Source organism: Phyllobates terribilis, unplaced genomic scaffold (assembly GCF_046119375.1).
Source record: "Phyllobates terribilis strain yellow unplaced genomic scaffold, ASM4611937v1 Scaffold_3__8_contigs__length_932513732, whole genome shotgun sequence".
NCBI lineage: Eukaryota > Metazoa > Chordata > Amphibia > Anura > Dendrobatidae > Phyllobates > Phyllobates terribilis.
The window spans coordinates 740,596,026-740,622,470 of record NW_027362763.1 but is presented as its reverse complement, the minus strand read 5'-3'; the positions used below and the strand labels follow the sequence as shown (position 1 = coordinate 740,622,470).

The 26,445-nt window shown below is 46.6% G+C and overlaps 1 protein-coding gene across 2 annotated transcripts in view; it reads right to left on the bottom strand.

Moving 5' to 3' along the window:
• The window catches only part of B3GNT2 (UDP-GlcNAc:betaGal beta-1,3-N-acetylglucosaminyltransferase 2), a 263,579-nt gene that overhangs the window by 133,997 nt on the left and 103,137 nt on the right, over positions 1-26,445 (bottom strand). The window contains exons 2-4 of one of the 2 annotated variants that reach the window (XR_012318080.1): positions 19,400-19,502; positions 18,686-18,789; positions 13,211-13,387 (exon numbers count right to left, since the gene is read on the bottom strand). The gene's annotated coding sequence lies outside the window, so the exon portion shown is untranslated. Of the gene's footprint in view, positions 1-13,210; positions 13,388-18,685; positions 18,790-19,399; positions 19,503-26,445 lie in introns of those variants that run through there. The other variant, XR_012318081.1, reaches the window with a different exon arrangement.

Here is a 26,445-nt window from a genome sequence, read left to right as displayed (position 1 = left end):
ACAGGGCTCAGCAGGAAAACACATTGCATCTTGTCCTTCCGGCCGACCTGGAGCAGTGCAGTGTTGGATGCAGGTGTTGGGGTTCCGGGTAGCACTCCCTCCTTACCTGAGAGTAGGAGACACCACACCTCTGGGTGAGGTGCAGTACCTCTGTGGCGACTGAACCCGCAGGGGCACCACAATCCTGCACTAGAGGAGCTAGTTGGACCTTCTCAGGTTGAAGATGGATTCAAAATCAACTACTGCCAGGTTTTAGAAGACCCTTTCTTCAAGCACAGGTATAAGAAAAAGTCTGCATTTTTCAAGAAAATCATGATTTTTCTGCAGGAAAATGCTCCATCGCAGCATCAAAGTCTCCACTGCTTGGCTGCTGGTAAAGGCATTAAAGGGGTAGTCCCATCTCCAAGATCCTATCCCAATATGTAGTAGATGTAATGATAATAATATTAGCAAATAGCTCCAATTAGAAATGTAGTATAGTTCTTCTGATTCGCTATGTCCACTACCCCATGTGCAGGGCAGTGCAGTAGCATAGGTAGTATAAATGGTTAGTGACAGTATTAATGTAATGTTAATAGGGGTCTAATGGTACTAATATCGATATTTTTACAACTGTATAAGCATTACATTGACTGGCATTACAGCATCAGCCATGGTGTGCGATTTAGATGAGACTAGTCCAGTGCTGACGGTGGCTAGCTCTTCCTAGCGCAGCTAGAGGTGATTGACAGGTCTCTTGAATAGTGACCCATAACTCACTTATAGCAGCGCTGGGAAGACTTATCCAATCTCCACCGGGTCGGAAGACTTATCCAATCTCCACCGGGTCTTTAAAGTATAGTCTCTCTGAAACGCCAGAGCATTTTTTGGAAAAAGATACTGTATATCTGGCTGCAGTCATGTATCCAGGCTTTGAGTCATGTTGCCTGTGGTTTGGGCAGCATGAATCAAGTGGCAATTTCCCTTTATCCCTTTCTTAGCTACCGGCTTAATCAACAGTAAGTATCAGCTGTAATATACAATGAACAGCATAAAAATATAACAAAAAAAATGCAAAATTGATGATTTTTTTAATTCTTTCCCACAAAAATATGACAATGTATACAATTTTTTAAATGAAAATAGTTTTTATTTGCAAAAAAAAAAAATATAGATATTTTCTACCGATGAAAACTTAACGACAGGAAGTAAGTTATTTTTCCAGTGGAATGAATGGCTTAACAAAAACATTAGCTAATTTTCTCTTTCTCCCAAAAAATGAATAGATACTAATAAGTGAATTATAGCTTAATAATTGAGCTGTATATACCTCGCCGACAAAAAAATAAGTCCTTAATTAAGTAGATAAAAAAAAAAAATTTGGGCTCTTGAAATGTGGGAATGTAAAAAAAAAATTCACTGTTTTGCACACATCCTTAAAGGGTTAAGAATATATAAACATGACACGCCCCCAGGGCCGTGGGGTACTAGGCAGCCGGGCCTCTGGTTGCCGGGGGATATCACGGTGGCTGGCCCGGTCCGTGACCCAGGGCGGTCAGTGAATTGGGAAAGCTTCTGTTATTTGAGGCTTTTGGAATTATTCGTGACGCCACCTGTGGTGTCTGGTGAGGATCACCAGCGCTGCAACAGTCCTCTGAGGCAGATTGTAGGGCAGCTTGTGATGGAACGTCTACCCACAGGTGGAGCAGGCCTCAGGGCAGTGTAGGGGATGTACTGGATGGTGGTGCAGGGGAGAGACGGCAGGTTGGTCCCGGAGAAAGGATGGACACTCACACAGGGGTAAGCTTCAGTACCTTTACTGGTGATGCTGCAGGCACGGTCCAGGGTACTCCAGGTGAAGGGCGCACTTCTGGACTCTCCCCAGTGAGCGGGTATAGGGCCTCCTGATCCATTGCTTTACTCTCTAGGCTTCTGGCCTGCCTGGAGCTGGGCCTAGCTTGGTTACTGTCTCTCTCTGCACCTGCTGACCTGGTGGTAGGGCCTTATCTTTGGAGATCACTCTCCCTGGACGCTGGGACCTCTGTGACTCCTAGCCCTGGTACTACAATCAGCATTAGGTGGGCCTGAGACCTGTAGTTCTCCAGGGGTTCCGGTGGTTCCTACTGGGTATAAGGAGTCCCTGTAGGCGCGGACCCGGTGTCCGGTATATAAATCGGGTGAGCTACTATGCTCCTCTACCCCTGAGTTCCACTCTCCTTTTCTTCTCGCCATCGACCACACTCGGGGCCCTCACCACTTGGCAGCTGGCGTGCTGCGTCTTCACCGCTCTCTGAGCGTCGGCACGCTCTCAGCTCACTCAGAGCTGTGTTCCTGTCTGGACACTCACAGACTGACCTGAAACTAAGACCAAGACTGAGCTGCCTGGCTCCACCTTCCCTTTATATATCCCTAACGGGCTCCCTCTGCTGGTCTGAGGTGGAAGGTGGCGGTGTATGAATGTAGTGAGGGCCTCTTGTGGAGAAGTCCGTCCATGCACCCTGCTGGGTTCTGTGGCACCAATGCGCAGCAGGGGCGCCACACATACATAGTAAAACAAATGTATTTCAGGGGAATCTGTCGCCAGATTTTTGCTACCATATCTGACAGCAGAGACTCTGATTCCTGCGATGTATCACTTACTGGGCTTCTTGCTATAGTTTTAGTAAAATCACAGTTTTCTCTGCTGCAGATCTACCAGTTCTCTGAATACTGATCTCTGTATAACCCTGCCCACACCACTGATTGGCAGCTTTCTGTGTACACTGTGCATAGGTAGAAAGATGCCAATCAGTGATGAGGGGTGTGGTTGGACTAAATGGCAGCAGGTTTAATAGTCCTCTAGCATAGCTTCTAACCGTCCCGTTTTTGGCGGGACTGTCCCGCTTTGAGGGCTCAGTCCCACGTCCTGCCACGGCTCAGCTGCTCTCCCAACTGTGGAGGGTGGTGGGGGGTTGCGGCTGTGGAGCTGCAGGCACAGGTAGTAGCCGGCAGCTGCAGCTACCACGTGTGCCCGCTGCTAAAGGAAATTAATATTCCCTCTTCCCCACACCTAAGGAAGTGGAGAGGAGTGAATACTCATTCTCCTTAATAGCGCACACTGTCAATAGCAGCCGTCAGCTACCTCATGCGGCTCCGCAATCCTGTGTGTCTGCTATTTGAGAGAATAAATATTCACTCTTCTCCACTCCCATGGGTGTGGCTAATTCCTCTACTCACTGTATATGTGGTCATCTATTGCTCTGCTTCCTTGAATCATCTCACTGGTACAAGCTCTGCTCCTGCATAATTCATCTGCTCGCTGTATATGTGGTCATCTATTGCTCTGCTTCCCTGAATCAACTTACTGGTACACGCTCTGCTTCATATTTCTGCTTTATCTGTCACATTCCATTCAATACTGTCCTTTCCCCACTTTAGACTTTATCTGATATTTAGAGGTGCTAAACTGCAGAGCCAAGAGTCCTAGCTTTGTCTTTGATCACCCAGCCATCTCCTGGTGATCAGAGCAGCTGGCAATTTAGCCACCAGCAGCTCCCACAATGCCCCTCACCTAATGCTATAGTGTGCCCTATAAAATCAGAAGCTGCCTAAAGGGTGCACGCGTGAGGGGTTGTGCACGCGTATTCTTGTGCTAAGTGGCTTTGGCGCTAAGTAGCAGTTATTTCAAAGGCAGTTAGGCAGGGCAGGAGTCATGTAACCCACACTTTGACCACTTACTCTCTTTCAACTATGTTTTTGTTTGCTTTCACCTTTATCCCTATAGTCCCCCACTTTCTACTAACCCCCCTTAATCACTGCACCTAGTAAGGAACTCTTAAGCTCTCCCTCCATCCTCCCCATTCACCTCACTTCCTCCTCAGAACTATTCATCAACATTCAATCCTGTATCTCCAAACACAGACAGCCACTCCATGCCCTTTCCTACTCCCACCTGCTAACACTTTCTCTGCTCCTCCTCATTGCCGGCGACATCTCTCCAAATCCTGGCCCTCCTCACCACATCCCCACAGTCACTTCTACCTCCTATCCACGACCTACCACAAACTCTTGCAGCCTTTCTAACCTCATACCCATCCAACTAATCCCCTCATCCCCAGTTGCACTAACAGGAGCTCTATGGAACGCGCGGTACATCTGCAACAAACTTTCCTACATCCACGACCTTTTCATTACTAACAAACTTTCCTTCCTCACCATTACCGAAACCTGGCTCACCCCCTCTGACACAGCCTCCCCAGCCGCACTTTCGTATGACGGATTCCACCTTTCCCACACCCCAAGTCCCAGCGGCAAACATGGTGAAGGCGTAGGTTTTCTCCTGTCAGATACCTGCGCCTTGTCAGTCCGGGCGCAAGCGTGATTAGTGATCCCACTGTACCATGAACCGAGGAGTGCCTGGAGGGGCGTAACTAAGTATCAACCCGATCCGACCAAGGTCGCACAGCGGCTTAGTCGACTCCGTGGACCAAGGAGGAACCGAGCAGAGGAACCAGGTGAGACTCCAGGTCAGACCCCGGTCACAGTTGTTGACCCACACCGGGGAATGCGGGAACAGGCAGGTTAGACTGGCATACAGGCAGGTGGGTATTGGCAAGTATGGCTGGTATGCAGATAGGTGGGTACTGGCAAGTACGGCTGGTATGCAGACAGGTGTGCACTGGCAAGCACGGCTGGTATGCAGACAATTGGGCACTGGCAAGCACGGCTGGTATGCAGACAGGGAGATACTGGCAAGCACGGCTGGTATGCAGACAGGGAGATACTGGCAAGCACGGCTGGTATGCAGACAGGGAGATACTGGCAAGCACAGCTGGTATGCAGACAGGGAGATACTGGCAAGCACGGCTGGAGTGCAGACAGGTAGTTACTAGCAGGTTGGAGCGCAGGCTGGATAGGGTCCAGTACAGACAGGTACAGAGCCGCAGATGCGGTAGACAAGCAGAGTAAAGCGAAACCGCCGGAGCGGAGGACAAGGCAGAGCAGAGAGAAACCGCAGGTGTGGTGGACAAGGCAGAGCAGCGCGGAACCGCCGGAGCGGTGGACAAGGCAGAGCAGAGAGAAGCCGCCGGAGCGGTTGGCAAGGAAGAGCAGAGAGAAACCGCAGGTGCGGTGAGTAAGTCAGAGCAGAGAGAAACCGCTGGTGCGGTGAGCAAGGCAGAGTAGAGAGAAGCCGCCGGAGCGGTGGGCAAGTCAGAGCAGAGAGAAACCGCTAGAGCGGTGGGTAAAGCAGAGCAGAGGGAAGCCGCCAGAGTGGTGGGCAAGTGAGAGCAGAGAAGAACCGCCGGAGCGGTGGGCAAGCAGAGCCGAACAGGGCTGAAGGTGCAGGCATAGAAGAAAGGGCTCAGTTCACATGAAACAGACTGGAAAATACAGGAGGATGGCTAGAACACAGGAGGAAGATACGGAGGAAGGGAAAAGGGACAAGCAGAACCAGATACACACAAGGTACTTCCAATGAAGTAGTGAGTGGACACAAAACTCACAAACAGAAGTACAGAGACAACGAGTTGGAGTTAGGTGCAGGTTGAGATACTGCAGGAAAAGGAAAGGTACGGACATAGAGACAAACAGGTAACAGGCTAGGATACAGTTCAGACAGGAACTGCTACTGCAATGAGATACAAGAACGAGCCTGGGTATACAGCCCCCAGAGAGGCGGAAACAGACTAGAAGTCACAGGTAACAGGTCTGGGTATGCAGCCCCCAGAGTGGCGGAAACAGACTAGAAACAGGACAGGACCTGGCAATTCAGCAGCAGAGACTAACTGAGTGAAGGTGTTGCTCAGGCACCTCCCTCTGGGTGGAGGGGGTTCAAACATCCAGTGACTCACAGCAACAGGCCGGAGACACACCAGGGGCGAGCCCACAGCAGCCACAAGAACCAGGAAGCAACCGGGCCGCCGCCCCAAGCAGCCAGCCAAGAGACACGCACACAGCACGAACCGGAGCAAGGCCTACAGGCTGGACCGACAGGCAAGACCGCGGCCCAGCACAGCGGGAGGCCGTGCACCACGCAAGCACGCCGCCAGGGATGTTACACGCCTTCACCGAAATCCCACTGCCGACCTCCATTACACTCCCATCTTTTGAGGTGCACTGTGTACGCATCTACTCCCCCTCCAACTGGCCGTCATTTACCGACCCCCAGGGCAAGCCACCACCTTCTTAGACGACTTCACCACCTGGCTGCTTCACTTCCTTTCCACTGACATCCCCACTATCATAATGGGTGACTTCAACATCCCCATCGACACTTCCCACTCATCTGTCTCTAAGCTCCTATCCCTCACTTCCTCCTTCGGCCTTACCCAATGGTCTTCCGCAGCCACTCATAAAGATGGCCACACACTGGACCTAATCTTCACCCGCCTCTGTTCCCTATCTAACATCTTTAACTCTCCTCTCCCTCTCTCAGACCACAACCTACTTACATTCTCTGCCCTCTCCTCTCCAGGTCCACAATCCCCACTCCAAAAACTTGCACACCCTCGCAGAAACCTCAAACACCTTGACCTACACTCACTCTCTGAATCCCTCCTCCCTCTTACAGACATGAATTCCTTACATGATGCAGATGTTGCTGCTGCTTTATATAATACCACAACAGCCGCAGCTCTCGACACAGTCGCCCTTCTCACACATACCAAAGCTCGCACAATCAACAGGCAACTCTGGCACACCAACCTTACTAAAGAACTGCGATGGGCCTCCAGGTTTGCTGAGCGGAGATGGAAAAGGTCCCACTCCATCGAGCACTTCATCGCATTCAAGCAATCCCTCACTATTTTAAAGTCCACACTCACTGCAGCAAAACAAACCTACTTCTCATCTCTCATATCCAACCCTAAACAGCTATTCAACACTTTCAATTCTCTCCTCCGTCCCCCAGCGCCTCCACCCTCTCCTCTCATCTCAGCCGAAGACTTTGCCTCATTTTCAAGCAGAAGATTGACACCATCAGACAAAGCTTTTCCCTAAAGTCCCCACAGCCCCTCCCCGTATCTACTCAACCTTCCTCCTTCAAACCCCACTCCTTCACCATTACAGAAGACCAAGTCTCTTCTTTACTCTCCAAGTCACACCTCACCACCTGCGAACTTGATCCAATCCCGTCCCACCTCATTCCTAACCTTACCACAGTCTTCATCCCAACCCTAACCCACCTCTTCAAACTGTCACTAACAACTGGGGTCTTCCCCTCATGTTTCAAACATGCCTCAATCACACCCATCCTCAAAAAGCCCTCCTTTGACCCATCCTCTCTGACCAGCTACTGCCCCATATCACTTTTCCCCTATGCCTCAAAACTACTGGAGCAACATGTCCACCTTGAACTGTCCTCCCACCTCTCCTCATGTTCCCTCTTCAACCGCTTACAATCTGGCTTCCGACCACATCACTCAACTGAAATTGCCCTGACCAAAGTCACCAATGACCTACTAACCACCAAATGCAAGCGACACTACTCCGTCCTCCTCCTCCTGGACCTGTCATCTGCCTTTGACACAGTCGGCCATTCCCTCTTACTACAGACCCTCTCATCTCTTAGTATCATGGACTTGGCCCTATCTTGGATCTCCTCAGACCTAACAGACAGGACTTTCAGCGTCTCCCACTCGCACACCACCTCCTCATCTCGACCCCTATCTGTCGGTGTCCCCCAAGGTACAAGTTCTAGGACCTCTGCTCTTCTCCATCTACACCTTTGGCCTGGGACAGTTCATAGAGTCTCACGGCTTTCAGTATTACCTCTACGCCGATGACACACAGCTCTACCTCTCTGGATCCGATATCTCCTCCCTACTAACCAGAATCCCACAATGTCTGTCCGCTATCTCATCCTTCTTCTCTGCCAGATTTCTAAAACTTAACATAGATAAAACAGAATTCATCATCTTTCCACCTTCTCATTCACCCCCCCCCCCATCTGACCTATCCATCAACGTCAATGGCTGCCCACTTTCCCCAGTCCCACAAGCTCGCTGCCTCGGAGGAACCCTGGACTCTGACCTCTCCTTCAAACCACATATCCAAGCCCTTTCCACTTCCTTCCAACTCCAACTCAAAAACATCTCCCGCATCCGCGAATTCCTCAGCATAGACTCTGCAAAAACACTAGTGCATGCCCTCATCATCTCCCGCCTCGACTACTGCAACCTCCTGCTCTGTGGCCTCCCTTCCAACACTCACGCCCTCCTCCAATCTATTCTAAACTCTGCTGCCCGACTAATTCACCTGTCCCCCCGCTATTCCCCGGCCTCTCCCCTATGTCAATCCCTTCACTGGCTCCCCTTTGCCCAGAGAATCCAGTTCAAAACCCTAACCCTGGCATACAAATCCATCCACAACCTGTCTCCTCCATATATCTGTCACCTAGTCTCCCGGTATTTACCTGCACGCAACCTTCAAACTTCACAAGATCTCCTGCTCTACTCCCCTCTTATCGCCTCTTCCCACAATCGCATACAAGATTTCTCCCATGTATCCCCCCTACTCTGGAACTCTCTACCCCAACATATCAGACTCTCACCTACCGTGGAAACCTTCAAACGAAAACTGAAGACCCACCTCTTCCGGCAAGCCTACAACCTGCAGTAACCACCGCTCCACAACATTGCTGCACGACCAGCTCTACACTCACCTACTGTATCCTCACCCATTCCTCGTAGATTGTGAGCCCTCGCGGGCAGGGTCCTCTCTCTTCCTGTACCAGTTGCTGACTTGTTTAGTTAAGATTATTGTAAGTGTTTTTGCTATGTAGACCCTCTTTTTCACATGTAAAGCGCCATGGAATAAATGGTGCTATAATAATAAATAATAAGAGTGAATAATCATTCTCTTTAGTAGCAGGTACAGAGGCTCGCTGAGCCACAGCAGGAGTTGCGACCGTGCTGACAGTGCACCATGAATATCAGGATTGTGGATGAGGGGGCCATGCATATCAGGATTGGGGATGAGGGGGGCATGCATACTATGATTGGGGATGAGGGGGCCATGCATACCAGGATTGTGGGTGAGGGGGCCATGCTTACCAGGATTGTGGATGAGGGGGCCATGCTTACCAGGATTGGGGATGAGGGGACCATGCATACCAGGATTGGGTCTGAGGGGGCCATGCATATCAGGATTGGGTCTGAGGGGGCTATGCATACCAGGATTGGGTCTGAGAGGGCCATGCATACCAGGATTTGGGATGAGGAGGCCATGCATACCAGGATTGGGGATGAGGGGGGCATGCATACCAAGATTGGGGATGAGGGGGTCATGCATACCAGGATTGGGGATGAGGGGGCCATGCATACCAGGATTGGGGATGAGGGGGCCATGCATACCGGGACTGGGGATGAGGGGGCCATGCATACCGGGATTGTGGATGAGGGGGCCATGCATACCGGGATTGGGGATGAGGGGGCCATGCATACCGGGACTGGGGATGAGGGGGCCATGCATACCAGGATTGGGTCTGAGGGGGCCATGCATACCAGGATTGGGTCTGAGGGGGCCATGCATACTAGGAGTAGGGATGAGGGGGCTATGCATACCAGGATTGGGAATGAAGGGACCATGCATACCAGGAATGGGGATGAGGGGGCCATGCATACTAAGATTGGGGATGAGGGGGCCATGCATACCAGGAGTGGGGATGAGGGGGCTATGAATACCAGGATTGGGTCTGAGGGGGCAATGCATATCAGGATTGGGTCTGAGGGGGCTATGCATACCAGGATTGGGTCTGAGAGGGCCATGCATACCAGGATTGGATCTGAGGGGGCCATGCATACCAGAAATGGGGATGAGGGTCATCTGCTGAATGCCCCTCATTACCAGCGCCCCTCTGACAACTCCTCCTGTCAAGGGAGAAAGAAATGGTACATGGGCGTGGATTGGGGTGTGGCCAAAATTTGCCACGCCACGCTATGCGCACCACATGATCTGTCCCTCTTTCTCTTCTTCAAAAGTTGGGAGGTATGCCTCTAGCAATAATCTCCTGCTGATAAAACAGTGATTTTATCAAAATTACAGCAAGCAACCCAGTAAGTGACATAACACTGGAATTAGGGTCACTGACCTGCTGACATGCTGCTCTGAAATTAGCTGGCAAAAACCTGGTGACGGATTCTCTTTAAATGATATATTACCATTTTAACACACCCATTAATTACTGCTAGAAAGAGGCTGTGATTAAACAGAAATGTTACTGGTGTACACAATGTGAAACTCCAAGCTGAGTCCATCTAGATGGAAGCGAATCAGCGAGGAGTCAGTTTATGGTTTCATAAGAGCAAAAACAAAATAATAGTGTGCATAGAAATATTGCAGACAAATTGCATTTAGATTTAGATCTCAGACCAACGTACCCAACTACGACGTTACAAATCAAATGATCATTACGTCTGGCCAGGAAATAACGTCTTAAAGGAATTCATGATCCAGAAAATAAAGTAAATTACACAAGATGAATCAGATACTCAGGAGCACACGCAGATGCAGTTGCAATGAAAATGATTCATTCACCACTGCAAATTAGGTTTATTAGCAAAATTTGGAAACTTTATTTCTTGTTTGCAATGAACCATTGATACAAGAACAACTCTCATAGCTCACAAGTAATGTAACAATTGTTGTCTCCAAATTCACCATAGGCTATGTTCACACGTTGCGTTTTTGCTGTATTTTTTTCCTGCTTTTTTATGCAAATTTTAAGCTTTTTATGCAAATTTTAAGGAAGTTGAATCGTGTTTTTTTTATGCACTAAACTTTATCAGCAGGCACAAGTAACAAATGTACCTGATAAAAACGCAGCAAAAAAATGCAGCAAAAAGCAGCAAAACCTGCTTTTTGTAAGCAGCTTCTTTACTGCTAAGAGAGCAGGTTTTGCCTGTAGAAAAAAAAACGCAGCAAAAATGCAACGTGTGAACATAGCCATAATATGACACGTTTACTGACTACTGTAGCCTGAGAATTATTCAGCCCCTTCATGACAAACTTCAGTAGTACTTAGCATTAGTACAGCTGTTATGATCTGCAGAAAATGTGAAGCATAGCAAAACAACTGGAGGGTAACTAGACATTTTCTCAGGGTGCTGCGTCTCAGGAGGAATGTCACAAGCCACTAGTTAGATACAGGGTGAGGGCAGGACACTGAAGCTTTTGCCTGAACTTTAGGGCAGCTGCAGACGAGTGTATGAAAAATTGACCGAGTTTTATCCAGAAAACTCGGATGATTTTTTTTCTAATTTACATTCAATTTTCATCCGTGAGTTCTGTTTTTACATTCTCGTGACATTTGTGTGCAATCTATTATTATACAACTACATTAAAAAATGCTTCCCCTGTTTATAATAGAAATGTATCCGTAAAGTCAGATGACATTTAGATGTTCCGTGTGGGATATGGTCTTTTTTTTATGCACCTAAAGACTTGAAAGGGTTAGTCTCATCCGAGGCGCGGAGGAAAGTAGTGGATGCTGCGGACTGTCAGACTCTCTCCCTCTTTCTCTCCCAACCTCCCCGGATTCCCGAACTGTAAAACTAGGTGTCCGGTACACATCTCTAATTATGAGGACACTTGTCAAAAATAACATGGCACCATCACCGTGAGGCTATAGGCACAAAATATTGGGAAAATTGACTGAATCAATTTTATTGCCTCCAATACTGAGTCTCATGAACATAGGACATACATGTCAAACTCTGGCCCGTAGGCCAAATCTGGCACTCAGGGTGCTTTTATTTGGCCCTCGACACCAGAACTACCAACCTTATGTGTTACCCATAATACTGTATGGAGGACTTTGTGGGGCCCATTATTCTGTATGGAGGACTATGTGGGGCCCATTATTCTGTATGGAGGACTATGTGGGGCCCATTATTTTGTATGGAGGACTTTGTGGGGCCCATTATTTTGTATTGAGGACTATGTGGGGCCCATTATTCTGTATGGAGGACTATGTGGGGGCCCATTATTCTGTATGGAGGACTATGTGGGGCCCATTATTCTGTATGGAGGACTATGTGGGGCCAATTATTCTGTATGGAGGACTATGTGGGGCCCATTATTCTGTATGGAGGACTATGTGGGGCCCATTATTCTGTATGGAGGACTATGTGGGGCCCATTATTTTGTATGGAGGACTTTGTGGGGCCCATTATTTTGTATTGAGGACTATGTGGGGCCCATTATTCTGTATGGAGGACTATGTGGGGCCAATTATTCTGTATGGAGGACTATGTGGGGGCCCATTATTCTGTATGGAGGACTATGTGGGGCCCATTATTCTGTATGGAGGACTATGTGGGACCAATTATTCTGTATGGAGGACTATGTGGGGCCCATTATTCTGTATGGAGGACTATGTGGGGCCCATTATTCTGTATGGAGGACTATGTGGGGCCCATTATTTTGTATGGAGGACTTTGTGGGGCCCATTATTTTGTATTGAGGACTATGTGGGGCCCATTATTCTGTATGGAGGACTATGTGGGGCCAATTATTCTGTATGGAGGACTATGTGGGGGCCCATTATTCTGTATGGAGGACTATGTAGGGCCCATTATTCTGTATGGAGGACTATGTGGGGCCCATAATCCTGTATAGAGGACTATGTGGGGCCCATTATTCTGTATGGAGAACTTTGTGGGGCCCATTATTCTGTACGGAGAACTTTGTGGGGTCTATTATTCTGTATGGAGGACTTTGTGGAGCCCATTATTCTGTATGGAGGACCTTGTGGGGCCCATTATACTATATACTGGTTGGCCCGCAACTTTGTCCAAGTTTTTCATTTTGGCCCTCTGTGTGTTTGAGTTTGACATCCCTGACATAAGACGTGAATGTCTTACCTCCTTAGCAAATCAATCCTTTCTGCTCTATTATCTGATGTAAGAACGTACGTACTATACGGTTCTGTTACTTAAAGGGGTTGTCCGGTCAAAACCGATAAGTCTGCAGTCACTCTGTGTGACCGCAGCCTTATGAATCCCCCCAGAGCACGCACTGTGCGCTGTGGGGATTGGCCGGTTTATGAGCCGGGACCGTAGGGTATGTATGAGTTATACATACTCCCGGCCAGAGCTCAACTAGTGGGCACGGCCTCACTCCATACACTTGTATGGAGCGAGGCCACTCCCACTGGATGGCCGTATCACTAGTGTATGGAGCAAGGACGCGCCCACTAGTTGGGTTCTGGCCGGGGGTATGTATAAGTAATACCTACCCTCCGGTCCCGACTCAGAAACAGCTCTGCCGAAGGAGAAAGAATACATTATATGGTACTCATTAAAAACAATGGTCCATCAAAGCAATACAACAAAATGCTGGGTCCTCCAGAGAGACAGCCTTTGATGCCAACTTTCATTCCTGTTGTTAGATGGAGGTCGATACCCTCCTTCCTTTACCTCGGCCAGCCCTAAGAGGGTATTCAAAATGGACATAACGCATTAAACAACCCAGTATTTTTTCTGCATGCAATTTTTTTAAAATTGTCACATTAATTGCTTATGTGTCTATAAGTTGACATTATATTTCAGTAGGTAATTAAGTATAATCAACATATGTCGGCTTGTAAACTCAATGTATGTGACTCATGCATGTCATAAAATATTTATAGTCAGCTTTTAAATACATGAATGGGTTAGTAATAACTATTTGCAGGTTATTGAGGTTGGCAGTGAATATCAATATTAATGACAATGCTAGGTGTACTGAAAGACAATTGGAGCCTCCATCAGTAAGTCTGCTATGCTTTTCATGCTCAGGTATGGTAGAACATTTCCTTCTAGAGATTATTACTTCTTGTGATTTTTGCACATAATATATTAGTTGTAGTTCTGAATGATGATATGTACACTTTATGAAAACTCTGGTGGTGTTTTTCCTGAATCTCCTGATGTGTCTTTTAGATGTTTTCTTGAACGCCTTTTGCAACGTCTTTGACACTGGTGCTTTTTTATTTTTCAGATTCTATGTATCAATTGTGAGTGTATTGCAAGTGGAAGACTCCAATGTACTGGTGACTTCTTTTAATCGTTTCACATCTTTGGAGACACCGAAGCAGTCAAAACAAGCTCAGAAAGATGGAACAAGTTGTTTTTATATTGCAGTGCATACAGTATGTTCGTTCTTTTTTGCATTTTTAAAAAGCTCTTTCAGGCATATTCCAGGAGGAATACACCCGAAAACGACGCCGTTTGTACATACACTGAATTATAATATGTCATCAGAAAAAGAGCCAATGTTTAAACATAAAAAAAAAGTTTTTTTTCATGTTAAATGTATTTTTTAGCTTTTTTTGAGATTTGATTTTTCAATTTTCCATATCACTATCTAGATTTCTTATATATATATATATATATATATATATATATATATATATATATATACACGCATATATTTATATATATATATAAAAACTGAAATCTTGAATTTTTCACAATGTACGGTAGGCCTTATACTATACTTATACTATCATCTTATTATATTACTATATATTATCATATTACTTATTATATTATTATATATTACTTATATTATCATCACAGGCAGAATTGTAAGGAGTGGTAGCACCTCTATAAATGGTAGAAAACACAGGGTCCACCTTTCACAATTGGTTATGTTATAGCTCTTTTTTTCATCACAATGACTTTTGCCTTGGTTAGAGCATGCTCATTAAATATTTAATACAATTCAGTGGGGTCTAAGTCAGTCAATTGCTGCTAATATCCATGTGTCCAGCAGGAAGTAAGAATCTAATATTAGGCTTAGTTGGCGTTGTGAAAATTGCAAGATTTCTTATTTTTTTCTAATCCTTTGTACATACACCTACAGCGCCGTGGAAGTCTGTAGCCGGTGTATGGAACGGGCTCAGAAATAAGCGAAGTTGTTCCCATACCACCCAGGAATAGCTAAGATGGGAGTATTCCTTTGGAAGAGGGTAGACCTCCATTTATAACTTCTATAGCTTTTTTTTAATTGGTTGCCTCAGGGACTACTAAGCTTTTTGGTAAAAAAAAAACAACATTTATTGCTATGTTATGAAAATACATTTTCCCTGTTGAACTTTTTAGATATAATGATGTCTTTTTGAATGTCATTTATCTGTAACTCTAGAATTGAGATAATTCATGATCTAGGATAATGGCGCACAACCAAGAGCCACACTGTCATACATAACCAATACTAAGGGCTTAAAAAATTAAAAGGGTGCTTACATGAATATAGCACAGATTCACCATTGGTATAAATATATCACCAGAACCACAATCAGTACATGAATACATCACCACTATCAGTACATGAATACATCACTAGAACCAATGTCTGTACCTGAATACATCACTGGACCACCATTAGTATATGAATAAAGCTTCAGAACCACCATCAGTAAATTAATACATCCCTTGAACTACTATCAGTACAGGAATATAATACCAGATCCACCACAGCACATGAATACATCACCAAAGTCAACATAGTACATGAATAGAACACCAGAACCACAATTAGTACATGAATCGAGCACAATAACCACCATCCTAACCATAACCCTAACCCTGGCATACAAATCCATCCACAACCTGTCTCCTCCATATATCTGTCACCTAGTCTCCCGGTATTTACCTGCACGCAACCTTCAAACTTCACAAGATCTCCTGCTCTACTCCCCTCTTATCGCCTCTTCCCACAATCGCATACAAGATTTCTCCCATGTATCCCCCCTACTCTGGAACTCTCTACCCCAACATATCAGACTCTCACCTACTGTGGAAACCTTCAAACGAAAACTGAAGACCCACCTCTTCCGGCAAGCCTACAACCTGCAGTAACCACCGCTCCACAACATTGCTGCACGACCAGCTCTACACTCACCTACTGTATCCTCACCCATTCCTCGTAGATTGTGAGCCCTCGCGGGCAGGGTCCTCTCTCCTCCTGTACCAGTTGCTGACTTGTTTAGTTAAGATTATTGTAAGTGTTTTTGCTATGTAGACCCCCTTTTTCACATGTAAAGCGCCATGGAATAAATGGTGCTATAATAATAAATAATAAGAGTGAATAATCATTCTCTTTAGTAGCAGGCACAGAGGCTCGCTGAGCCACAGCAGGAGTTGCGACCGTGCTGACAGTGCACCATGCATATCAGGATTGTGGATGAGGGGGCCATGCATATCAGGATTGGGGATGAGGGGGGCATGCATACTATGATTGGGGATGAGGGGGCCATGCATACCAGGATTGTGCGTGAGGGGGCCATGCTTACCAGGATTGTGGATGAGGGGGCCATGCTTACCAGGATTGGGGATGAGGGGGCCATGCATACCAGGATTGGGTCTGAGGGGGCCATGCATATCAGGATTGGGTCTGAGGGGGCTATGCATACCAGGATTGGGTCTGAGAGGGCCATGCATACCAGGATTTGGGATGAGGAGGCCATGCATACCAGGATTGGGGATGAGGGGGGCATGCATACCAAGATTGGGGATGAGGGGGTCATGCATACCAGGATTGGGGATGAGGGGGCCATGCATACCAGGATTGGGGATGAGGGGGCCATGCATACCGGGACTGGGGATGAGGGGGCCATGCATACCGGGATTGGGGATGAGGGGGCCATGCATACCGGGATTGGGGATGAGGGGGCCATGCATACCGGGACTGGGGATGAGGGGGCCATGCATACCAGGATTGGGTCTGAGGGGGCCATGCATACCAGGAGTAGGGATGAGGGGGCTATGCATACCAGGATTGGGGATGAAGGGACCATGCATACCAGGAATGGGGATGAGGGGGCCATGCATACTAAGATTGGGGATGAGGGGGCCATGCATACCAGGAGTGGGGATGAGGGGGCTATGAATACCAGGATTGGGTCTGAGGGGGCAATTCATATCAGGATTGGGTCTGAGGGGGCTATGCATACCAGGATTGGGTCTGAGAGGGCCATGCATACCAGAAATGGGGATGAGGGCCATCTGCTGAATGCCATTTATAACTTCTATAGCTTTTTTTTAATTGGTTGCCTCAGGGACTACTAAGCTTTTTGGTAAAAAAAAACAACATTTATTGCTATGTTATGAAAATACATTTTCCCTGTTGAACTTTTTAGATATAATGATGTCTTTTTGAATGTCATTTATCTGTAACTCTAGAATTGAGATAATTCATGATCTAGGATAATGGCGCACAACCAAGAGCCACACTGTCATACATAACCAATACTAAGGGCTTAAAAAATTAAAAGGGTGCTTACATGAATATAGCACAGATTCACCATTGGTATAAATATATCACCAGAACCACAATCAGTACATGAATACATCACCACTATCAGTACATGAATACATCACTAGAACCAATGTCTGTACCTGAATACATCACTGGACCACCATTAGTATATGAATAAAGCTTCAGAACCACCATCAGTAAATTAATACATCCCTTGAACTACTATCAGTACAGGAATATAATACCAGATCCACCACAGCACATGAATACATCACCAAAGTCAACATAGTACATGAATAGAACACCAGAACCACAATTAGTACATGAATCGAGCACAATAACCACCATCAGTACATGAATACAACATCGGAACCACCATTAGTACATGAATACAGCGCCAGAATAACCACCAGTACATGAATACATCACTAGAATCACCATCAGTATATGAATACAGCTTCAGAACCACCATAATGTTATGGAGACCCTCTTTGTTATTAAGGAGAACTTTGGAATATACAGCAAAGGGTCTTCACATTGCCAGTGAGATTCAAATTAAAATACTTCATCGATGAAGGGAGAGAGACAAAATACATGCGACATGCATTGTTAGCAGGTGGAGTCTTCTGGTATGGCAACAAAGACTCACCACATTTATTAGCTAGACAAAAGCGGAACTACATTTCTTACATACAACTGAACAGTAAACCGAAATAGACAATCAATAATAACACACTTCCCTTGGCCCAACGTAAAACCTTCTTATCAGGGAATTCACAGGAAACCAGTATCTTAGTCAGACATTCCACAATGTAAGTCTTAAGGAGAGGCCTCATAGAATAGATTGTTTTTCTAAATTAATAATGAATCTAGATATAAAAAATTAACCATAACAATAAGTACATGAATACATCATCAGAACCACCATTAATACATGAATACAGCACCAGAATAACCACCAGTACATGAATACATCACTAGAATCACCATCAGTATATGAATACATCTTCAAAAATGCCTTCAGTACATGAATACATCATCAGAATCACAATCAGTACATGAATACAGCACCAGGGCCACCATAGTACATGAATACATCACTAGAACTACCATCAGTATATGAATACAGCTTTAAAACCACCATCAACATATGAATCTAACACCAGAACCACCATCAGTACAGTAATACATCACCAGAACCACCATCAGTACATATGTAAATCACCAGAAACATCATCAGTATATGAATGCAGCACCAAATCCACCATCAGTACATGAATACATTGCCAAGCTTAGTACAGTGATCAATTGCAATGTCAGGTCAGTCCCAAGCATAAACATTTGTATTGCATTAAACAGCAGCTCAAAATATAAGGACATACTAGTAGTTGTCACCTGCCTTCATCAGAATTTAAATCGGACAGAAACCACAGTTCTTATTAGATTCAGTCAGTATCACAACTAAACATTTACATCCAGGTACCTTATGATTGGAATGGTTCATGACGCCATGATAAAATTTCATTAGTTCATCTCTGCAAAATTCCCTCTTCTTTGTCCTTCTGCATTACATCCTGACACAGTGCCCTGAAAAATAAGTGTTACAATGCCCCTTAAATAAAAATATGTCCTATGCTGTGCCCCTGAATAAATAATTTCCCTCATTATGTTTAGTGCACAAAATATGATTCCCACACTGTCCCGCTAATAATATTTTGCCTCCATGCTGTCCCCCCTTATAAATGATAACCAACACATTGTTCTCCCTTATGAACTTTCACTGCCACTCTATCCTCTCTTATGAACCATGGCCTCCATACTGTTCTCCCTCAGGCTGTCCTTATCCTCAGTGTACCCCCATGCTTCCACCTCTCCATTCTGTCCCTCCACACTGCCAATCTCTCCATACTGCCCCCCTCATGCTCCTTCCTCTTCATACTGTCCTTTCCACACTTACACCTCTCCATACCTCTCCATACTGTCGCTTCACACTGACCTTCTCCACACTGTCCCCCACGCTGCTTCCTCGCTATATTGAGCCCTCTATCACACTTTTCCCTCCTTTGTACTAAACCCCCACCATACTATTCCTTCAAACTAACGCTCCTCATCTACAATAAAAGTCCATACAATCTTCCTCATTTACAATAAAAGTCCATACAATCTCCAGCTCCATAGAGCTCCATAGAGCACTTACCTTACCCACAGCCTCCGTCGCCTCTTCGGCAAAGCAGTGATGGAAACAGCGTGATGAGATCAGCAAAGTAATGACCTCATTGTACCACTGCACGTCAGAGCACCTGAAAGACATAAATACATTGAATGCAGAAAGAAGACAACGGCCTTCTAAAGGTTCTCTGAGCAACCCACCAGAAATCTTTTGGAGGGTCGAAAGTGGCCCATGGGTCATATGTGGTGCAGTTCTGATATTTGACTTTAAATAACTACAGACCTTGATCCAAAGGTGAAAAGAGTTTTATGCTAAATGTGGTCAATAAATGTGAGGGTCTGTAAGCTTTTGAAGTTTCTGGTTAGGCTTAATTTACTCCTTAAAATTTTATATTTAGAAAAACTTTTACAATTTTTTAATTTTACTTCCTGCTTGTGGGTAATCCTATTCAGTGATTCACAGCTATTCTGTGTGCACACATATATAAGCACTGCTATCAATCACTAATAAGACCGCCCACTGGACTTCTAAGGCTAGAATAAGCAGGAATTAAAATTAATGAATTTTGAGTTCTACTGAATAATTTCTTGAAAATTATATATCAATCTGCTCACCATGGTGTCCATAAGTTGAATTTAAATTATAAAATTCTAGTTTACTAAACACTGGGACTGGGAGTTGGCCTTTCTCTGAGTTGGCTGTCAAGAGAGGGAAGGGATGGGTGCAGACACAGTATGATGAGTGGGGAGATAGGTGAGGACAAAGTGGGAGGAGCAAGGGGGAATGTATGCAGACACAGTATAAGGTGCAAGGGGGGGAATGTATGCGGACACAATATAAGGAATGAGGGGGGAATGTATGCGGACACAGTATGGGGAGCGAGGGTGATGGGATGGGTGCGAACACAGTATGGGAAGTCGGGGGGAGGTGTGAGGAGGCAGTATTGAGAGTGAGGGGGTAAATATGGGAGGAGACAGTATGGTTAGCAGGGGTCTGTGAGAGGAGACAGTATGAGGAGGGAAGGGGGAAATGTGTGAAGAGGCTATTGAGGGGAATAATATGAGGAGACCAAATGGGGGAAGAAAAGTGTGAAACGGCACAGAATAGAGACTGAGTAGTGTGGTAGGAGGTAACATGGGGGGAGAGTGTAAGTTTACAGCCAGGAGGGGACAGTATTCCAAGGAGGGGGAGTGTGGTAAAGGGTGCACAGTATAGAGACTGGCCCTATAAGAGGGACACAGTGTGAGAGGACAGTGCTCAGATGAGGGCAGATATTTTTATTCAGGAGCATTATAATGACTTTGCTATTTTTAAGGGAATTGAGTCGGGATTTGCTGCAGAAGACCAGAGAAGATGGCAGTCTGCCGAGACGAGCTGTAGATGTGAAAAGTCATCAAGGCATCTGATCATGATGACTGATAACTTCCAGGATTTCTTTACCATTGGTAAGAACATACTGGGAGTTGTAGGTTCATGTGATACAAATGTATATGGGTCTGACCTGACATTACAATTAATGTACCATGTACTGATGGTGCTCCTGGTGATATATTCCTGTACTGCTGGTAGTTCTGGTGATGTATTTCTGTTCTTATGGTAATGTTTTTTCTGTACTGGTGATAGTTCTGGTGATGTTTCTGTACTGATGAGGGTTCTAGTGAAATATTTCTGTACTGCTGGTGGTTCTTGTCATGTGTTCCTTTACTGATGAGGGTTCTGATGCCGTGTTTCTGTACTGATGTGGGTTATACGGATATATTTCTGTGCTGCTGGTCGTTTTGATGATGAATTTCTGTAATGCTTGTGGTTCTGATGATATATTTCTGTACTGATAAGGGTTGTGATACTGTGTTTCGGTCATGTTTGCAGGTGGCACACGTGGATTGGGGAACCACTGTGTGACAGGGCCGGGCTTACCTAGAAGAGGCATAGTTAAGCAGCTACCTGGTTTTCACTGGAGCTCCTGATGGTGGAGTCAGGCTTAAGCTGCAGGTAGCCGCCAGGTACCACTCCTAGGCAGTCCCCAGTACCGCAGCTGCTGACCCCAAGGGTCTGGTTTGCTGACACAGACTGGACTCGGAATCACATGCAGGACTTGGTTTGGAACCTGTTCAGACAGTACAATTGAGGCTTCAGAGTTCAGGTATTGTCGGTGCAGCTTCATGGTTCAGGTACCGCTAGAGCAGCTTCAGGGTTCAGGTACCACCGGAGTGGCTTCAGGTTAACGCACATACTATACATGAATACAGGAACAGGTTCAGGATAACAAACTAACTTCACTAGATTAGGACTAGATTAATACAATTGCACATGCAAGAGATGTAGGGAAACTACAGGGGTTGCTCAGGTACCTCCCAACTGGGGAGGGGGTCTTTTATACTAGATGTCTACCAGATATTGGCTGGGGGGCATTTTCAAAGTACATGCGTTGCCCCTTTAAGAGCAGGGGAGCACGCACACGCACTACGCATGCCTCCGCATGCCTCCGGGAAGCCTGTGCAATGTGCACAGGAAGCAAGGAGCAGGAGACATGCCAGGAGATGGCGAGGTCACCTCGCGCCTGGGGGGTGAGTATGTATGCATGGAGGGGGAAGAGGGACCATGCAGGGACACCGACATTAGTGTTACAGTTTCTGTATTGATGGGAGTTCTAGTGATGTTTTTCTGTACTGCTGGTGGTTCTGGTGATATATTGTTGTGCTGTTATTGGTTCTGATCCTGTACACATGTAACAATCCATAATTTATAAGATTACATAATACATGGCTATGTTAATAAGTGTTGTGCTGTCTGGCAAGTTAAGGGTCACTTTATTTTTATTTATGTTAAGAGACTTCAAGAGTTTGTCTAAGTTTGTTATGAAAGTCTGCAGTCACTCTATGTAACTTCAGACTTCTGAATTCTTACAACATGCACAGAAGTGAATGGAGTGAGGCCGAAGACATCTAGTCAGAATATGGCTGGAAATATACAGTGCATTGTGAAAGTATTTGGTCCCTTGAACTTTTCTACCTTTTGCCACATTTCTGGCTTCAAACATAAAGATATAAAATTCTAATTTTGGGGGGAAGAATCAACAACAAGTGGGACACAATCGTGAAGTGGAACGAAATTTATTGGATATTTTAAACTTTTTTAACAAATTAAAAACTGAAAAGTGGGGCGTGAAATATTATTCGGCCCCTTTACTTTCAGTGCAGCAAACTCACTCCAGAAGTTCAGTGCGGATCTCTGAATGATCCAATGTTGTCCTAAATGACTGTTTATTAGTGTTGAGCGAGCACTAAAATGCTCGGGTGCTCGAAGCTCGGGCCGAGCTCGCCGTGATACTCGGGTGCTCGACCCGAGCAACGAGCCCAATGTTAGTCTATGGGAGACTCGAGCATTTTTGCGGTGGCACCCCCGGCAGTCTTTTAAAAGCCTAACAAGTGCCCAAAACTATAGTGACAGTGCTCAAATGACATGGGGACAGCATGGGGATCACCCCAGGAAGCATTTCTGACCCCCAGGTCACTGCTGTCAACAACGTGGTCAGAGGTATTAAGCCACTTTTACAGGCTCACAATAAAACGTTCAAAAACGAAAGTGAAACTTTTTTCCTGTGAAATATGTTAAGGAACATCCTTTCCAGGGTAAAGACTTGTGTATAAGTTAAAATAAATGACCAAAAACAAAAATACTCCTCCACACCTTCGGCTAAGTTCACAAGTAGCATTTTTTATGCGTTTTTGCACTTTTGTATTGCTTTCAACTATGACAAATGCATTCACCGTGAAATGTCATTTTAACATTTTACAACCTTATCTGGCCATGTGCTGTGTGACACATGCATAAAGTGCTGAAAAGACAAGCGAACAGCATGGGGAAGACCCCTGGAAGCATCTCTGACTCCCAGGTCACTGTCTAAAAGTGTGCCCATCATAAGTGATCCTTACCGCATCAGAAGATGCAGACTTGCAACTATCCCCATGCAAGTTCTAGTCCTAGGGCAGTGTTCAATTGTACCTCCCCCATTCCTTGCAATACAAGCTCAAGTATGCAGCCTGCCATCCACCCACCCCCAGGCTGCAATACCATACTGCTTGCTTGCTTGAACTTGAAATTGGGCCTTTTAGGCATGTGGAGGCGGAATCTGGCCACCACGTCATGGCTGTGTTGGCGGCCTGGAATCCATACTCAGTCCCCAGCCGCCCGGCGGCCGGGTGTCCATACTCGGTCCCCAGCCGCCCCGCGGCCGGGTGTCCACACACGGTCCCCAGCCGCCTGGGGGCAGCCGGGTGTCCATAAACGGTCCCCAGCCGCCCCTATTTCTCCTTGGAACATCCCCCCACACACTTTTCTTAGCACGGCCTGCTTTAGGCAGCATTGGACGAGCCCACCAGAGAACCAGACTCCTCCGGTGGGCCCTGACTTCTCCATCGGTGGAGTTGAGAGTGCCAAGGTGAGGAGCATGATGATGATGACAGAAGTTAGCATCTGCTATGTTTTCTTTTAATGCAAGTGTAAGTGTGCAGCCTGCCACCCACCCACCCCCAGACTGCAATTCCATACTGCTAGCTTGCACTTGAAATGGGGCCTTTTAGTTTTGAGGAGGCCGAAGCTGGCCACTACCTCATGGCTGCTTCGGCAGCGAGGTATCCATACTCAGTCCCCAGCCGCCCATATTTGTCCTGGTGTGCCTTATACATAAGATTAAGCGCGTATACCAAAACATTACCTGTGCCATCCCCAGTGCATTTAGTGGGAAGGAGAGCCTATTCCGCTGTAGTGCGTGCATGCCAAACCCCTGTTCATGGTACATGCGAAGATGCCTCCCACCTTGCACCTGTCGTTGCAGACTTGCAACTATCCCCATTCAAGTCCTTGTCCCAGGGCAGTGTTCAATTGTACCTCTCCCATTCCTTGCAATGCAAGCGCAAATATGCAGCCTGCCACCCACCCACCCCCAGGCTGCAATACCATACTGCTTACTTGCTTGCACTTTAAATTGGGCCTTTTAGGCATGTGGAGGCGGAATCTGGCCACCACGCCATGGCTGTGTCGGCGGCCTGGTATCCATACTCAGTCCCCAGCCGCTTGGTGGCCGGGTGTCCCCGCTTGCTCCCCAGCCTCCAGGGGGTGGCCGGGTGTCCATACTCGGTCCCCAGCCACCCCTATTTGTCCCGGTAACCTTTCCCACACTTTTCTTAGCCTGGCCTGCTTTAGGGCAGCATTGGCCGAGCCCACCGGACTATCAGACTCCTCCGGTGGGCCCTGGCTTCTCCAACAGGGGAGTTGAGAGTGCCAAGGTGAGGAGCATGATGAGGATGATAGAAGTTAGCATCTGCTTTAATTTGTTGTAATGCTGCGCATGTATGTAGTAGCGGCTAGGCCTGAGGTGGTCAGCGTTTTGGCGCATATCCTACCTCCTCCGAGGATTGCTGGATGTTTTCCTGCTACTATCCAAGTTCTATGACTCCCGTTAAAACAAAGCTTCAGGTGATAAATGATGGATGAGGTAGTGGCAAAGGAGAAAGAGCAGGAGGAACAGGGACCATTCACATCAATATCAGGCCAGTCAACCAGATATGTCTTTTGGATATGTTTCTGTAACAAAAGGAGCGGTTCGGCTACACAGTTATAGGGCATACAGTGAGTGCAATGCCTATCAAAAATTTCGAGCCACTCCAATGCCCCTTGGAAATGACAAGGAGGTCAGAGGGCGTTAACTAAACCTTTTTTTCCATTTATAGCAACTGGGTCTCCCGTGCACTGTTGGCCTAAGCAGTGAATGGAAGGCTTTCCAAAAATTATGAGGAACTGCAATGCCCCTTACAAGAGCCATGTGTGGCACCCCAGCGGTCTGGTCACCACAGTAATAGAGATATTACGTCGGAGAGCAAGTGGGAGGTTTCCTGGTCAGGATCCCTTAAACATGCAACATCCTCCTGCCCCAATACTGGGAGGGGAGAATTCTGCCCTTATAAACTGGATCTGGGGCGGGGTTGAGTGAGTCAGAGAACAGTCAGAGTCAGAGTGAGAGCAAGGGAAAGTAACAACAAGGAGCTCTGTAGGAGCTAGTAGCTAAAGATCAGGGGCTGGAAGCTGAGCAGAGCTCGCCCTGGCAGAAGACAATAGGAACCGGACACAGGAGTCCAAAGCTGTGAGGACTTATTGTTATGATCTGCTACAGGGACTAAGGAAAGACAGGAGATCTGTCCCTACAATAGAACTAAACTAGATCCCTACGATGTAACGGGGAACCTGATCCTGCGATCAGACCCGCTAAAGTCCTCGGCTAGTCTGTACGAAGACCTATAGATGTGAGGGAGGGATCCCTACAAGAACTAGGGACTGGGATAACTTGGACACCTCCTAGCAGAAATAGTAGCAGTCAAAGACAAACACACAACAAAAAGCATAGAGGTCAGAAGACCTAGCAAAACTAACAGAGAACGGCAACAGAGCACCAAGCTAGCTCAAGGGTAGTAAATACAATGAAGTCCAGCAAGGCCAGGAGGCGGAGCCGGATTAAATAGGCAAAAATGGTCATGTGACCAGCAAACTAAAAAAAACCTAACAGGAGAGTTCTAACACTTATATATCCAGCAGCAGAAACCAGCCGGCAGGGGATTTCAGGTCCTCTGGCCATAGAAGCCCGGAGGCTCAGTCACAAGCAAGGGACCAGCACCGCCGTCGTGGAGCGGAGGCTAACAGAAGGCCCCAAGTCACCAGCCATACGGGTGAGCACTACACGGTACACTCAGGGATGTGGGCTACTTCTACCCGCTTACAGCAAGGTAGCCAGGAAGAGTGCAGACAGACGGGGAGGCCTACAACTCCACCTGGCCAGGGGAACTCCTGCTTGCTCACAGACTGGCCAGGCCTCTTATGCTAGCCAGTACTCCCGGGAGGGTCTACCTTCAGTAAAGACCCTGAACTGCACTGCAAAGACTCTGAGTCATTCCTGCTGCGCTCGTGCACCATCACCCCCATCATCCACACTCACTGCCCTGAGGCTATACTCCTCCCGAGGGGAGTTATCCCATTCTATGCTGCGCACACAACACCAGCCTCAGCGGTCTGCCTCGCAG